Source organism: Natator depressus, chromosome 1, assembly GCF_965152275.1.
Source record: "Natator depressus isolate rNatDep1 chromosome 1, rNatDep2.hap1, whole genome shotgun sequence".
NCBI lineage: Eukaryota > Metazoa > Chordata > Testudines > Cheloniidae > Natator > Natator depressus.
The window spans coordinates 225,490,609-225,505,540 of NC_134234.1; positions in this window are offsets into that span (position 1 = coordinate 225,490,609).

Sequence of the window (14,932 nt, forward strand, 5' to 3'; positions counted from 1 at the left end):
TATAAATAACAGGCAAATTGAAGGGTGGCCTTCTAATTTTGCAGAGGGGTTTTGATGATGTGATAAACTAAGAATTTGTACCATAAACTCACCAGAATCCTGGGCTAGAATTTTGGCCCTGTAATATTAAACTGTACCTGTTTTAAAAAGAGCTTTTTACATAATTGCATACTTTAAAAAGGAACATGGATGATCTTTTGGTCTTCTCTTTTCCTGTCCTTTAAAGTTTGAAGCAAAATACTGCCCTGTCCAGGAAAGTGCTTGAGAATGAGTATGTCTGAAAGCACTGTTTCATTGGCTGCTTATGAAGCGCTGCTGTCTTGATCCTGTGCAAATGGGACAGCAAATTGACAGACAGAAGCTGCTTTATCGGGTGGGGATAACTCATAGCTGCCACACCACATTGTATTCATTACAGGGTATGGATCACAATGTAGCTCTTAAGTTTGTAACACACATGAATTATAAGAAGTTTTATGTAGCAACTACTTAATGCTACAAGCTATATATGAGATAGAACTGGGCTTGAGCCACAAGGTTTGTGGGGTGTTTGGATCTGGAGTTTTGATTCCAGTCATGGCTAGTGCTGACTATAAAATGAAGGTTCCCCAGAAGATAGATAAATAAAACCTCCCAGAAGTTTTTAATTACTTTTTAAAAAGACTATCACATATTTGAAGTTTCAGGGGATTTTCCCACTCAACATATTTTGCCCGTGGATTTATCTGGCTCGCAGTAGGAGAGGAACTGAAATGGCAGCTGGGCATGACAGAAAGGTATAGAAAAGTCTCACATCACAGATGGAACAGCTGATATGACTGGAGAAGACTTGAAATTAATTAAATACCCACTATGGTATGACCAGTAATCCAAATTGCCATATCCTGTGTTGTCAGGTAGGTGCATGTTCCCCATCCATGCAATGCTGAGATATAAATACAATCGTAAATTGGGCCATATCTCGTTCAGGTGGCTCATTTTAGAATCGTGCGACACTTTGTCACCCATATGAACAATCCATCAATAAACTCCTCCATTCAAGAGAAAAGCACCAGCCTAAATGTATCATCTCATCTGGAATATCTTTCTGATTCAATTCATTCAACACTACTCTATTGGAACAAATCCCGCACACCCACCCCAGCAAATTACCTTGCCCAAGTAAAGAGGTTGCATTGCATTTACAATTTATTAACTCTCCTATGCTTCTTAATGTTACCGCCCCCCCACCCCCGCCCATGTGTGTTTGTGAGGCTGGCCAGTTTTTCCCTGCACAGACAGGGGTTGCTTTGAATAAAGATAGTCTGTAATAATGATTACAGGACAAAATCTGTAAAAAGAAAAGGAGTACTTGTGGCACCTGAGAGACTAACATTTATTAGAGCATAAGCTTTCGTGAGCTACAGCTGAATTCATCAGATGCATACAATGGAAAATATAGTGGGGAGATTTTATATATACAGAGAACATGAAACAATGGGTGTTACCATACACACTGTAACAAGAGTGATCAGGAAAGGTGAGCTATTACCGGCAGGAGAGCGGGGGGGGGGGGAGGGGGACCTTTTGTTGTGATAATCAAGGTAAACCATTTCCAGCAGTTGACAAGAACAGTAGGAGGGGAAATAAACAAGGGGAAATAGTTTTACTTTGTGTAATGACACATCCACTCCCAGTCTTTATTCAAGCCTAAGTTAATTTTATCCAGTTTGCAAATTAATTCCAATTCAGCAATCTCTCATTGGAGTCTGTTTTTGAAGTCTTTTTGTTGTAATATTGCAACTTTTAGGTCTGTAATCGAGTGACCAAAGAGATTGAAGTGTTCTCCGACTGGTTTTTGAATATTAGAATTCTTGACATCTGATTTGTGTCCATTTATTCTTTTATGTAGAGATTGTCCAGTTTGGCCAATGTACATGGCAGAGGGGCATTGCTGGCACATGATGGCATATATCACATTGGTAGATGTGCAGGTGAACGAGCCTCTGATAGTGTGGCTGATGTGATAAGGCCCTATGATGGTGTCCCCTGAATAGATATGTGGACACAGTTGGCAATGGGCTTTGTTGCAAGGATAGGTTCCTGGGTTAGTGTTTTTGTTGTGTGGTGTGTGGTTGCTGGTGAGTATTCGCTTCAGGTTGGGGGGCTGTCTGTAGGCAAGGACTGGCCTGTCTCCCAAGATCTGTGAGAGTGATGGGTCATCCTTCAGGATAGGATGTAGATCCTTGATGATGCGTTGGAGAGGTTTTAGTTGGGGGCTGAAGGTGATGGCTAGTGGCATTCTGTAATTTTCTTTGTTGGGCCTGTCCTGTAATAGGTAACTTCTGGGTACTCTTCTGGCTCTGTCAATCTGTTTGTTCACTTCAGCAGGTGGGTATTGTAGTTGTAAGAATGCTTGACAAAATCTGCTAATTAGATTTCTGGGTTTTGGCTCCAATTGCCACAGCAGTGACAGCCTGTCTCTCCAGAAAGTAGCCTATGGCAGATGAGAAAGATCATCAAAGCCTTTTTCAACCAATGAAAAGCCAGGCATTTTTCCTTAAAGGAAGTGGGAAGAAAAAAAGGCAATGAGAGGCTGAATTTGGGGAGTCAGAGAAGTAGAGGTCTCAGCCAGAGTTTGTAAATCATAATCTGCAAGCTCCAGACTGGTACAGCTGCTAAGGACATAAGGGAAAACTCTCTGATTCTGTCCTTTTGAAGTGTACTGGTGTCCCTACCCCAGCCAGTAGCCAGGTAACAGTGAGTGATCCAGTTATCAGGCAACAGCAGTTTAATCAGGGAAGGCTGTTCCACAGACTCACAAGAATGCAGACTCAGCCTGAGTCTCCTCTTATTTATGCTGGGGTAAAACAGGAATATCATGTACTTCTGTACTGGATATGAACTCGCCCCAGACCTTGCTTATACCCACCAGATGTGATCATCATAAGATCTTTAATGCTCTGCCTGGTATGGCTTAGTTTAGTTTAAATAAGGTCTTTTATACACAGTGCCACCCAGTGGCTTAACCATCCAATACAGTTCTGCATCCCATTACAAGGAGCAACTTCACCAGAATCATTGAAATTACAACAGCGTAGAACTGATGTAAGTAGGAGGACTATGTCATGATGAAAAGATTTTCTTGGGCAGTAGTGGGGAGCAAAAAATAAATTACTTTGTAATGCAACACAGCTGCCAAGAAAGGTCAATATCATTTTGGACTCCATGTCCAGAAGCATCATGTCACATATCAGGGGTCCATAGATGCTCTTCATATCATAATGGTGGAATACGGCATTCAGTTCATGGCTGAAAACACTGAATTTCAGAGTGCAAAGTAGAACAACAGAGGCAATCAGAGAGCTGCAAAAACTCCCCCCCCACCCCCCATGAGAAAAAGATTAAAAATCTGCCTGCCTATAGCTTGACAAAGATAAGGGTAGTGGAAGCAAGATAATCTAATAGAGGGTATATAGGGTACCTATTGGATGGGTTATATAAACTAAGGTTAGAAAGGAATCTAGGGTGATCAAAGGGAATATAACTAATAGAAATAGGATGCAATTTAGAATGTGAACATTTAAGCTGAATAGGAAAATGTCCTGACAGGGAGATTGTTCAATATCTTCATAAATGATCTGGAGGATGGTGTGGATTGCACTCTCAGCAAATTTGCAGATGATACTAAACTGGGAGGAGTGGTAGATACGCTGGAGGGGAGGGATAGGATACAGAAGGACCTAGACAAATTGGAGGATTGGGCCAAAAGAAATCTGATGAGGTTCAATAAGGATAAGTGCAGGGTCCTGCACTTAGGATGGAAGAATCCAATGCACCGCTACAGACTAGGGACCGAATGGCTAGGCAGCAGTTCTGCGGAAAAGGACCTAGGGGTGACAGTGGACGAGAAGCTGGATATGAGTCAACAGTGTGCCCTTGTTGCCAAGAAGGCCAATGGCATTTTGGGATGTATAAGTAGGGGCATAGCGAGCAGATCGAGGGACGTGATCGTTCCCCTCTATTCGACACTGGTGAGGCCTCATCTGGAGTACTGTGTCCAGTTTTGGGCCCCACACTACAAGAAGGATGTGGATAAATTGGAGAGAGTCCAGCGAAGGGCAACAAAAATGATTAGGGGTCTAGAGCACATGACTTATGAGGAGAGGCTGAGGGAGCTGGGATTGTTTAGTCTGCAGAAGAGAAGAATGAGGGGGGATTTGATAGCTACTTTCAACTACCTGAAAGGGGGTTCCAAAGAGGATGGCTCTAGACTGTTCTCAATGGTAGCAGATGACAGAACGAGGAGTAATGGTCTCAAGTTGCAATGGGGGAGGTTTAGATTGGATATTAGGAAAAACTTTTTCACTAAGAGGGTGGTGAAACACTGGAATGCGTTACCTAGGGAGGTGGTAGAATCTCCTTCCTTAGAGGTTTTTAAGGTCGGGCTTGACAAAGACCTGGCTGGGATGATTTAACTGGGAATTGGTCCTGCTTCGAGCAGGGGGTTGGACTAGATGACCTTCTGGGGTCCCTTCCAACCCTGATATTCTATGATTCTATGATTCTATGATTGATCTATTAGGGTGTGGAATTGTCACACAAGAGAATTAACTAGAGCCCTATCATTTGGCACCTTCAAAGCTAAAATGGATAAAACACCAGAAAATATGTTAGAGAAGATAATTCTGCATTAGTGGAAGATGGGACTAGGTGGCCTGATTGCTCATTCTGATCTCTAACTTCTAGTTTATTGTACAATATTCTCCTTCCATTTATTTTGCTTTCCTCCTGCCAGTCCATTTCTTTCCTCCCCAATACACTCTCCTTCTCTTTCCTTTTTTTTCCTTCCTGAGAGACTAGAGAAGAGGGAAGATTGGAGCAATGAAAGACTTTACCTTCCTGGGGATGCTGCTGGGAAATAGGTCCTTAGGTTCCTATCTCCACAATCTGTGTGTGAAGGGGGAGGGCTTGGGGGAGGGAGGAGTTCCTTATCCTTATCCATTTCCTATCTCTGCCTGTGGAAGATAACAGGGTTGAAACGGTCAAGCTGCTAGGCCTGCTATTGTTGCCGTTTCCTTCATGTGTGTCTTTATTCTTTATCACCATCACCACTCTCCTTAATTCATGTTGTGGGGGAGAGATAGAGACATAGGCCAAAGCTGGTATCTTCTGTAACCATAACATGCCATGTCACCAGAGCCCCTTGTTGCTTTAGGCGTAGGTTGCCATTTACTACCAAGCTGCTCTTGGACTGTGGAACTGGTTGGAAAATGATAAGTATGTACCACAGAAAGAAAAATGGATACTTTTTTTCTTAAACTTTTCATATAAATTACAAAGTTTTGATTTTTTTAACCCCCCCAATCCAAAAGTTCTGGTTTTTAGTTATTCTCCATTTCCCTTCCTTCCCTCACCCTTCTCCTTTTTCAATGGCATTACGGAAAAAGGGGCAGGAGACAAAAGGAAAAAGGATAGTTAGAAAGGGAATGAAAGAGGGTAAAATATAATACCCAAGAAACCAAAAAATTGTCAGGGTTTTTTTTGTCAAAAAACAGAACATTTCAACAAATTATTTTTTGCCACAAAAGTTTGTTTTCCAAGTCATTTTTTCTTTAGTAAAAAGTTTCAGTATGAAAAGTTTCAACTATCTGTATCAGATTCTGAATACTTTCTATTCAGTGCTGATATGGCTCCAGTTTGGAGCTGGTAACCTAGAGATGAAAAGCTCTTTATTTAATGCCTTCAGGATCCTGTCCTCTGTTACTGTGCAAATTTGCAACTGGACTGTTTTTTTTTTTTGCCACAGGAAGTATGATGCCATTGTTATTTATTATTTACTGCGCAAGAGAAGTTATAGAAAAGGCTCAGTTTCATTATTTATGGGAGGCATCTAGAAGCTAGGGGAAAATAGTCAGCAGAGTAACACAACTTCTCCCTGCTGCCTGGCAGAGATGCTGATGGGGAACAAACCTGCATCATTCTCCAAGCAAAGCCTATTATTGCCTGATAGAGAGGGGGAGGAAATTATAGTGACAAATGTAGATATTGGCTTCCTAGTAAAAAACTAGAAGCTTTAGTTCTACATAATCAAACACACTGATTTCCTTGTATTTAATGAATAGATTCACATCCAATTCAACCATAATCTCAGATAAGCAGTATTTAATGTGAGTGCAAAATAATAATAAAAGCACCCTCTATTTATTTTCTCTATCTGTTATTGTACTATAGTACAATAATTTTTACAAGAAAAACCCTGAAATCATATTGGGTTTTGAACTGGATTTGAAGTATTCATCTTGAAATGGAACTAACATTTAAAAAACTTACTGTAATTTCTTTAAGACTATTTTTAATTTTCACATTTATTAAAGTGCTAGTTTAAGGTGCAGCATTATTTATATTTAACAACATAGGAGATTGAATTTCCTGGAAGTTTATCAAACCTTAGAAAATTAACTTACATGGGTATGATTCGAAAACACACAGGGAGCAGATCCACTATGTTGAGCAAGATGCCATTTCTACAGTGACAACGGGACCATAATCATGCTTTAGAAGAGACATTCTGGTTTAAGAGCCTTTGAAAGGCTGCAAGCCAATTTCTACCATTTGTCTACTGCCACGACTCCCATGAAGTGGAGTTGTCAGGAAGCAGGAACCCCATCTCTGAAGAACTCTAGGGAGTCAGTTCTCCATCAAGTTGCATAGAACTAACTCCATTACCTTCACTAGTACATTCCAGTTTTACACCGGTGTAACTGAGAGAAGACCGACACTAGCGATTTTTACAACTGCTTTTATCAAAGAGGAATTCTCCTTTGGAAGTCATTTCTCCTTCTAGGCCCTGTTCAGAAAAGGTGCTTACACATGTGTTAAATTTTAAGTGTTTAAGTCCTACTGAAGTCAATGTGATTTAAGCACATGCTTAAGTACTTCCCTGAACTGGGACCTTAAATATAAATTACTGCTATAAAAGATAAAAATTAAGATGGGTGCAATATACAAGTCAACTAATCAATCTATAATCACTCTACTTAATATAAAAACATAGGCACCACAGTTTTTAATCATATAAAACTTTACAATTGTCACTTGCAAGTAATCAGTATACCCATGATGTTCCTTATATTAAGCATACAGTGAATACAATGGTGTCACTGACTAAAGCAAGTGACTAAACTGTAACGTTTTAACGGTCACCACTGTCATATCAAGCTCCTACCTTGATATTAATCTCATGTACACTAGTTTAATTCCATTGACTGAAGTGAAGTTGTTCCTGACTTGCACTATTGTAAGATAGTATGGAATCATACCTTAAATTGGATGCAGGAAAAATTCTCAAATGTGCCAAAGCAACTTAGCAACCTAATTTCCATTTTCAAAAGTGGTTTAGACAGTTATGTTCAGAGCATACACAGAAAGAAGTTAGATAAAATAATTCATACTCTTGCTGGAAGGCTGCAACGTAACACTACTTTACTGCTTAGAATTCAGAGCGATAACACACAAGAACCCCAAACCAGAGAGAGACAAAGCAGGCTGCTCCTTAAGGCAGTGAGGCCCAACTCACCCCCCGTTGCCTTAAGCTGCCTTTTTCCAGACTGACTGTCTCATTGCACATTTTGCTACAGGCCACCCTAGTCAGCAAGCAGGGCCATAAGCCGCCTTTCCCCCAGCACACTCTCTCTCCCCACTTCAAAGTGATAGCTTGCAATTCAAACACAGTTCTCAGTTCATCACATTAGTCAGTGAAACTTAGACTGCTAAGTCACTTAGATGCATTTGAAAATTGTAACTGAGCACACAGACATAATAAACACCAATCAGATTCTATGTTGATGGTGGTCAAAAATCTCTTACTATGGCAGGGATCTTTAAAGGGGATTAACAAGGTCCCTTTCTAAGTCCTCAGCTGTCATATATCTTCATAGCCCCACTGACTCAATACAGCTTTGCTGATTTACATCAGCTAAGAATCTAGCCCAGATCCTATAGTAATGTGTAGGGGTAGAGAACGGAGGACAACAGTAAACACTGGGAAGGGAATACTGTTTGTGGTAGAGTTTAATGTTCTCTGAACAGAGTAATTCATATACGTCTTCTTTTTTTCATTTCTTGTCACTTATGTTTTTGTAATTTTTGTGTGCGTTTATGGCCAAAGTGCTTTCAAAAAGCTATTTTGAGGCATTGCTGTGTGGTCTGAACAATAATTATAGTGATGCTGCTTTCCTATTGAGGTGGAAGTGTGTGAAATAGAGATCTCTCGGTATTCTCAGAGCTAAACTGTATTATTTTCTATCTAAACACCTACCTCAGAGCAGTGGGGAACATTGGTTTAGAGAAGCACAAAGATTTTGTGTGTGTGTGTGTGTGTGTGTGTGTGTGAGAGAGAGAGAGAGAGAATAAAAGACCACAGCAAACAATGAGTTTTTAGACAAAGTGTCTCTCTCACTTAAAAGCCTTATACTTTCTGGCTGTGCTCTACAATTGGAATGTGAAAGTTTTCCAGGTTATGGTAGCACCTGAGTCCCTTCTCTCTTTTTCTCCGTAAGCAAAATGATACATTAGGAGAACTGTGACTCAAATTCAGGTAAATCCTATGGTTGCAAAGAACAAGGAGGTACCTTCTTCTGATTTTGCTTTACTGAAAATACACTAGCTTTGTCTTTCCCTGTGCTGCATCTGAATTACCCTGCAAAGCTATAATATGCTGTAACTTAGTCTGGGTAGACATCCAAAAAACTGGGTGTTAATCCAAAATGTAACCTGGATTTCTGAACCTTTTAGGAGCCCTTGCCCACCCCCCACCATGCCAAGCCACCTCTTTTTTTTCTCTCTCTCTCCCCCTTCCTCACAACCACCCACTCCCACCCCCTATGATAAGCTACTTATTTTCTCATAAAAAATATCCCCCTCATCAATCCCTAGGCATGGCTGCACTCTACTTGTGTTTGAAACAGGAAAGGCTGAACCTAACTTTGCCTGCTTGTCTTGTACCACTCCAGCCAGGTGGCTTCAAGGGGAACGTTCTCTTTCTCCTCATGACAGCTGTTCTTATATCTGTCCCCCCACCCCACTCGTGCAATGGCAGAGCACCTTTGGCATCAGCTATGTAAAGTTCAATAGCTGGTTTGTTCAGCTCTGGTGTGTTCTGAACTTGTGGTGCTACAGAGACAATTTGGAGCCAGATCTCACTACTCTGGGAAGCGGGATCACTTTTCTGGCTTCTCCTTAACTGGTATATACAACTTTGAGGACTTGTCTGTTTGACATTTTTTGGTAACCCCCCCCCCCCCCAATTGCACCTGAACCAATCCAGCTGTGTGTGTGATGTAAGTACTAGAGTACACAGGACTACAACTTTCGCCAGTCATTTTACCACCATGACATCTAAAGTAGATATGAGCAGGATTAAATGACAGAGTCGTGAAAAACACCTGTCTAGACTAGCATTCTCATCATTGCTATTGTTTACAGTTCAGAGCAACTGTGATGTCGTGTCCCTTTAAATATTCAGAGGCTCTGTACTCTCCCATCTCTCCAGTGCAAAGCCTATCTTTAAGTTTTGCAGCCAGAACCATAAAGCTACCACAGCAGAAAGTTGTGTGTCCATCAGCTTCCTGTGCATCTGTCTGTCTATCTTCTTCTCTGCTGGCTCCAGGAATATAACAGCAACTGAACCTGAATTTCCCCTCAGTGGTCCATTAAAGGTACCTATGTTCAGGCTTCCCACGCTCTAGCCATTGCCTCTATTGGGTGGAGACCCACATCTCACTCCTTTCTGACCAGGGTATTTCCACACTGCACAGCGGCCTGCCTTCACTGTGTTATTCCCAGCAGAGACAGGCTGCCCAAGCACATCTGTTTGCTTTCTCTTCAGAGACCGTTAACGTTGTGAGTGCCCACAACTACAAGCTACCACACAATTCTTTCTAAGCAAGCTTATTTTATTCTTAAGGAAAAGGGGTTACAATGAAAACATATTACAAACAAGGAAAAAGTACATGCACGCTAATCAGTTTACCAGATATCATCAAAACCTAACATGGAGTCCGGGAGGAGCAGTCCTCCAATAACTCACCCAAGGGGTTTCCTTGTGGTTTCAAGTTCATCACAGATTCAGCTGAGGACAAGCATGTGGTCTTATGGGGCCTCAGTAGGCTCACAGTCCCTCCAACCCTTCCCTCAGGATTGGGGCTCTCTGTAGACCAGGAGTCCTGTCCGTTTGCTGGATCAAGAAGAAGGCCATGAGCCTGCTTAAAACCAAGCTATTTATCCAAAAACATTTTCTTTGTCTGTTGGTCCTGGGATCATCCAGACTGAACCATATGTACGCTGCTTTGTGGGGTGCCTTCACAGGGCTGATAACTGGAGGAATTACATTAGAATCCCCTTCCTCCTAGAGGAGTTACATACAATCGCACAATAACACTTATATAACTGCATTTTTAATACAGTGGACACGAAAAATTTAAAATCTAATTCAATAAGGTTTAATTTTATGTTTATTCCATAAGGTTTGGCCTGGGTATGGCAGGATATTGTCAGTCTGTCACAGCTTCCCCCAACAGAACTGCGCCCGTGGTAGCATGACAGTGGGTACTTTCTGATAAAGCTTCGATATAGGGGTTTAGGACAAGATTTGGTTCGTTATTTTATTCTGTTGCTTTGCCTTATGCAGTTTACTTGTTACTACAGTAAAATACTGAAGGCTATTTTCCCAGCTCAGATGGTCAGCGTCCATCACTACCTGTCTCAAAAATTCCTCTACTTTGGAAGCCAGGAAAGCCGGGGGGGGGTTTAAACTTTTTGAGCTGAGCCTCCCCTCCCTGCTTTGAGTTACAGTTTTTGGTTGCGCCCACTCCCCCCCAAAACTAGCCAAAAATAGATACCTGGAAAAGTATGCTCGATACCCTTGACACAACTTTAATTAAATTACCTCAAATTAAATTAAATTACTTTAAATTACCACGGCAGTGGGCTGTTTCTACCAATACCTGCCCCTCCCCCCCTCGGGTTTTCACGGTGGGGGAAAGTGTTTGCGATGATCTCTGGGGACGGAGCTGGGAGCGGAGGCTGCCGGGAGGTGGCCTGCTGAGGTGAGTCAGGGGTGGAAGTGGGGCTTGCTCCCGAGCCCTGCAACTCAGGGCTGGCCCAAGCTGCCTGGCGTTGCCACTGCTCCCACCCCCGCTTAGGATTTAATAAAGTACTTTTAAAGCTGTATTTTTCTTAAGGTAGGTGTCAGGGGGTGCTCTACTCACCGCTGGAGCGTCTCCTTCTGGGGATTAGGTCTGCCAGTCACTTCCGGTCGTTGCTCACTCTGCCTCTCTCCCTATCTTGCTTGCTTGGGACCTGACCGCTCCTGCTTTATGGCTTGGTACTCCGGCAGGTCACTATAATTGTCCCCTTCTGGGCTGGGGTTTGTGTGCCATAGTCTCTTGGGACCCACTGCTCCTTAACAGCGTCACTTCCCCAGTGACAGGTAGGGGAACCCAGGCCCACTTTCTACCCTGGGTTCCAGCCCAGGGACTCTACAACAATCAGTCAATGTCTGCCCAGTCCTAAACCTTGTTGCTGTATCCATGGGCTACTTTTCTATCTTGCCTTCTCTCATCCTGAGAGTTGCAGCCACTTCAAGTCTCAGCTACTGGGCTCTATACAGGCCCCTCCTATTCTCCCCCAGCTGAGCTTCATCACTACTTTGTCCCCCTTGCTCCCTGGCTCCTCCTCCAGGTTCAGCCGAGGTAGTTAATTGGTTCACCTAGCCACCTTAACCCCTTAAGGCCTTGTGTGGGGTGAACACCCCATCACAGTCGGGTTAAAGTAGTATAAGGTTTTATACGATATAGATGTACCATAAGGAAAAGGAATGACTTATTCTAACTAGATTTGCACCTGGATGAAAAATCAGTGTTCATGGAATTCAGATATAAAAATGGTTGATCAACGTATTCCTCATTTATGTGAATGTGTTTCTGGATTAGTTTCTGTTTTTTGTGGTATGGCATAAGGAGAGTAAATATGTCTTTAGAAAAAATGTATTAAAGAATTATCTGTATGGCACTTTAATAGTCCATTCACTCATATCCACAAAAAGAAGGAGGAGAATGTGATGTGTCTGCAATGAATGTGTAACAGAGTCCATAAAAGACACTGGATTCTCTGTGTCCTGATTAACAAGGAGGTCTCTCCTCTCCATCTCCCTCCTGTGCTATATTTTAGACCTATAACAAGAGAAATACATGAAACACACCAAGGACGTGTCTGTCCATGGTCCCAGGTCTACTCTTTCTCTCACAGTTATTGGACTTCAGCAAGTAAATTTTTTTTTAAACAGTACAAACAAAACTCTCTTTGCTGCTACTGAGCCAGACTTAATGTAGGTTCTCTGGCTGGTTTTGTGACCTCTCAGAGCCCTTCCTAGGAAAAGTCTGCAGGTGATATGCTGTAGCTTCTCCTGGATTAAGTGGCAGGGTAACCAGGGTCATTTGCCTAGCAAACCCAGCCTCTTAATGTCAGAGGATCATAGACACGTCTCTCCAGTAGATACAGGGAAAATAGATTTTTCTTTCCAGGGGCCAATTTAGATGATTTTTGCACAGAAAGCCAAGCAACCAATACATCATGTGACAGTGTGGTATCTGCATTAGCTTCTCTCTCTCTCTTTTACTCTCTCTGTATCTCTGCCAATGTAATCTCACCTCTGTGTTAATCCTCCGTCAATCTGTTTTGTGTGTCTGCTTCTTCAAAGCATCTTTGTGAAAGAGTTTTTGTGAAAGCTGGGTTTCCTCGCACTCTTGTATTCTCATACACACCTTGTCACTGGAATGAATGTGAATGGCTTTGTGAAATGCAAGACTGGGTCCTTTTAAACTTTTGTGCCTCATCATTTTGTTCATATAATTTTCCTTTGAGATATGAAATTGAATTAATCAGATTCATTTCTGGAACAGCAGATGTCAGCTGTTTGTGTGACTATTAACAAAGTTCCCCTTTGGGATATTTGCACATGGTCAGTTGTATGAGAACGAAGACAGGGCTGTTAGGAAAAATGAGTCATGGTGTCCCAGAGACTAAAGTGTCAATTTTTCTTCTGTTAAATTTTTACAAGTAGTATTTAGTAAAATGAAACTTCATTCTGTTGACCTGTTGGTAATAGTATTAGGGTGATGTTAGGACAAGGGATATGAGTGGCAATCAGTTGCACTTGTTTCCAGCTTCATTTTAATGGAATGGCAAAACTTCATATGATATAAACAAGGAAGTTGCATGCTTTGGCCCATGTACTCCCCTCCACTATCATGAGCAGAAGGGGGATCTCTGGAAAAAGCCAAGAGCTTGGCTTCAATATATAAAGGAGCCTGCCCTACCTAAAAGGGACAGGGGGAGGGGAGAGAATTACAGAGAGTGTGGGAGAAGCCTTGAATCTGGGGAGAGGGAATTAACTCTGAGATGAGATGACCCAATCCTGCAATAGTTACCTGTAGTCTGTGTAATTAAGGTTCCTAGTTTGCTCCAATGAGGCTTTGAACAGAGATGGCCTATACAAGAATAATTAAGTGCTTTATTTTTTCCAGGCTTCTTCTCTTTTTTTAAAATAAAGATTTCATTTAAAGTATACCACACTCTGGTTTTGTTTGTTATCAGGAAACAAGTCCTGATTGCTTGTTGCTGTAGAAGGAAGGATACTCTACCTTCGGGAGAAGGAAACTGGTTTGAGTTCACTGACTCGCTGGTATCCATGGCCAGTGAAAGAATCTGATTGGATTGCTCTCTCAGCCTGATGTACTGCCACAAACAGCAGATGGGGGAACTGTGGTGAGTTCTCAGACCTACAGAGTGCAGTGCATTTTCCCACACTATGGTAAGAGACTGTCCAGCCTTCTATTTATTTATCTAGATATTTATTTATTTAAAAAATTTTCAGTGAAAAAAAGAAATGAACTTTTTGCAAAAATATTTCCATTTTGGGTTTTATCCCCGACTATTTGTATTACCAAAGCACTAAGAGACCCCAAAGGAAATGGGGGTGTTTATGCTCCATTGAAATGTCAACAAATCATCTTCCAGAACATCTGACCCCCAAAGCTGTAATATAGAAAAGTTATGTTTTTCAATGCAAATAACCCAAAGTTTTTACCAACCTCCAGCTACCTTCAGTCTTAGCTGTTCACTAAATTTGCTCTTCCTAAAATTTGAAAACTGTTTAGGAATGGTAATGAATATAAAAGCTATATTTGTGGAATGCACCATAATGTTTTCTGCACTGATCATATTGCAAGCATCGCTTAGTTCATTACATTAACAAATATATATTTTTGCAGAAATAAATGTAGTGGAAAGTGGTCACATGCATAAACTGTGAATTTTCTGGTGCAGAGTTTTAAGATCATTATTCATTTGAGAAACTCAGTTTGATTAGTGCTGGTTGCATATAGTGTCAGCTCACAGGATGGAGATTGTGTGCTGGGAGCTAGCTGGCAACAAATCACTTCTTGTTATAAAAGGAACCCTTTCTCTGAACAGCAGCAGACAGTTCTCACAGTGCCTGTCAGAATGTTCTGTGTACCGTGACAGTTTCTCTCAGGAGATGCCTTAGCACTAGGCCTCAGACTCAGAAAATCAGCTGAGGCCAGTCTCACATAATTCTCATCATCTATGGAAACTTCATTTGGGGGACTATTTAGTGACATTTCCAGTTCCATGGATTATCAAGGCTAATGTGTAATAATTATTTTGTAGGGAGTGGGGAACTAGTTATGGTAAAATAAGAACAACCCGTGCCCCTCTCTCAGCCCCTCACACTTCTGCCTGTTGTTGAAGGAGAACAGAATTTTGGGGGGGTTCTGAAATGGATATCTTTTCACACTCCTGGATTTTAACCAGGACTGGAAGAGCTGAAATATCATAGGAGCGGCTGTGCTTGCACTATTTCTGGCTAGGA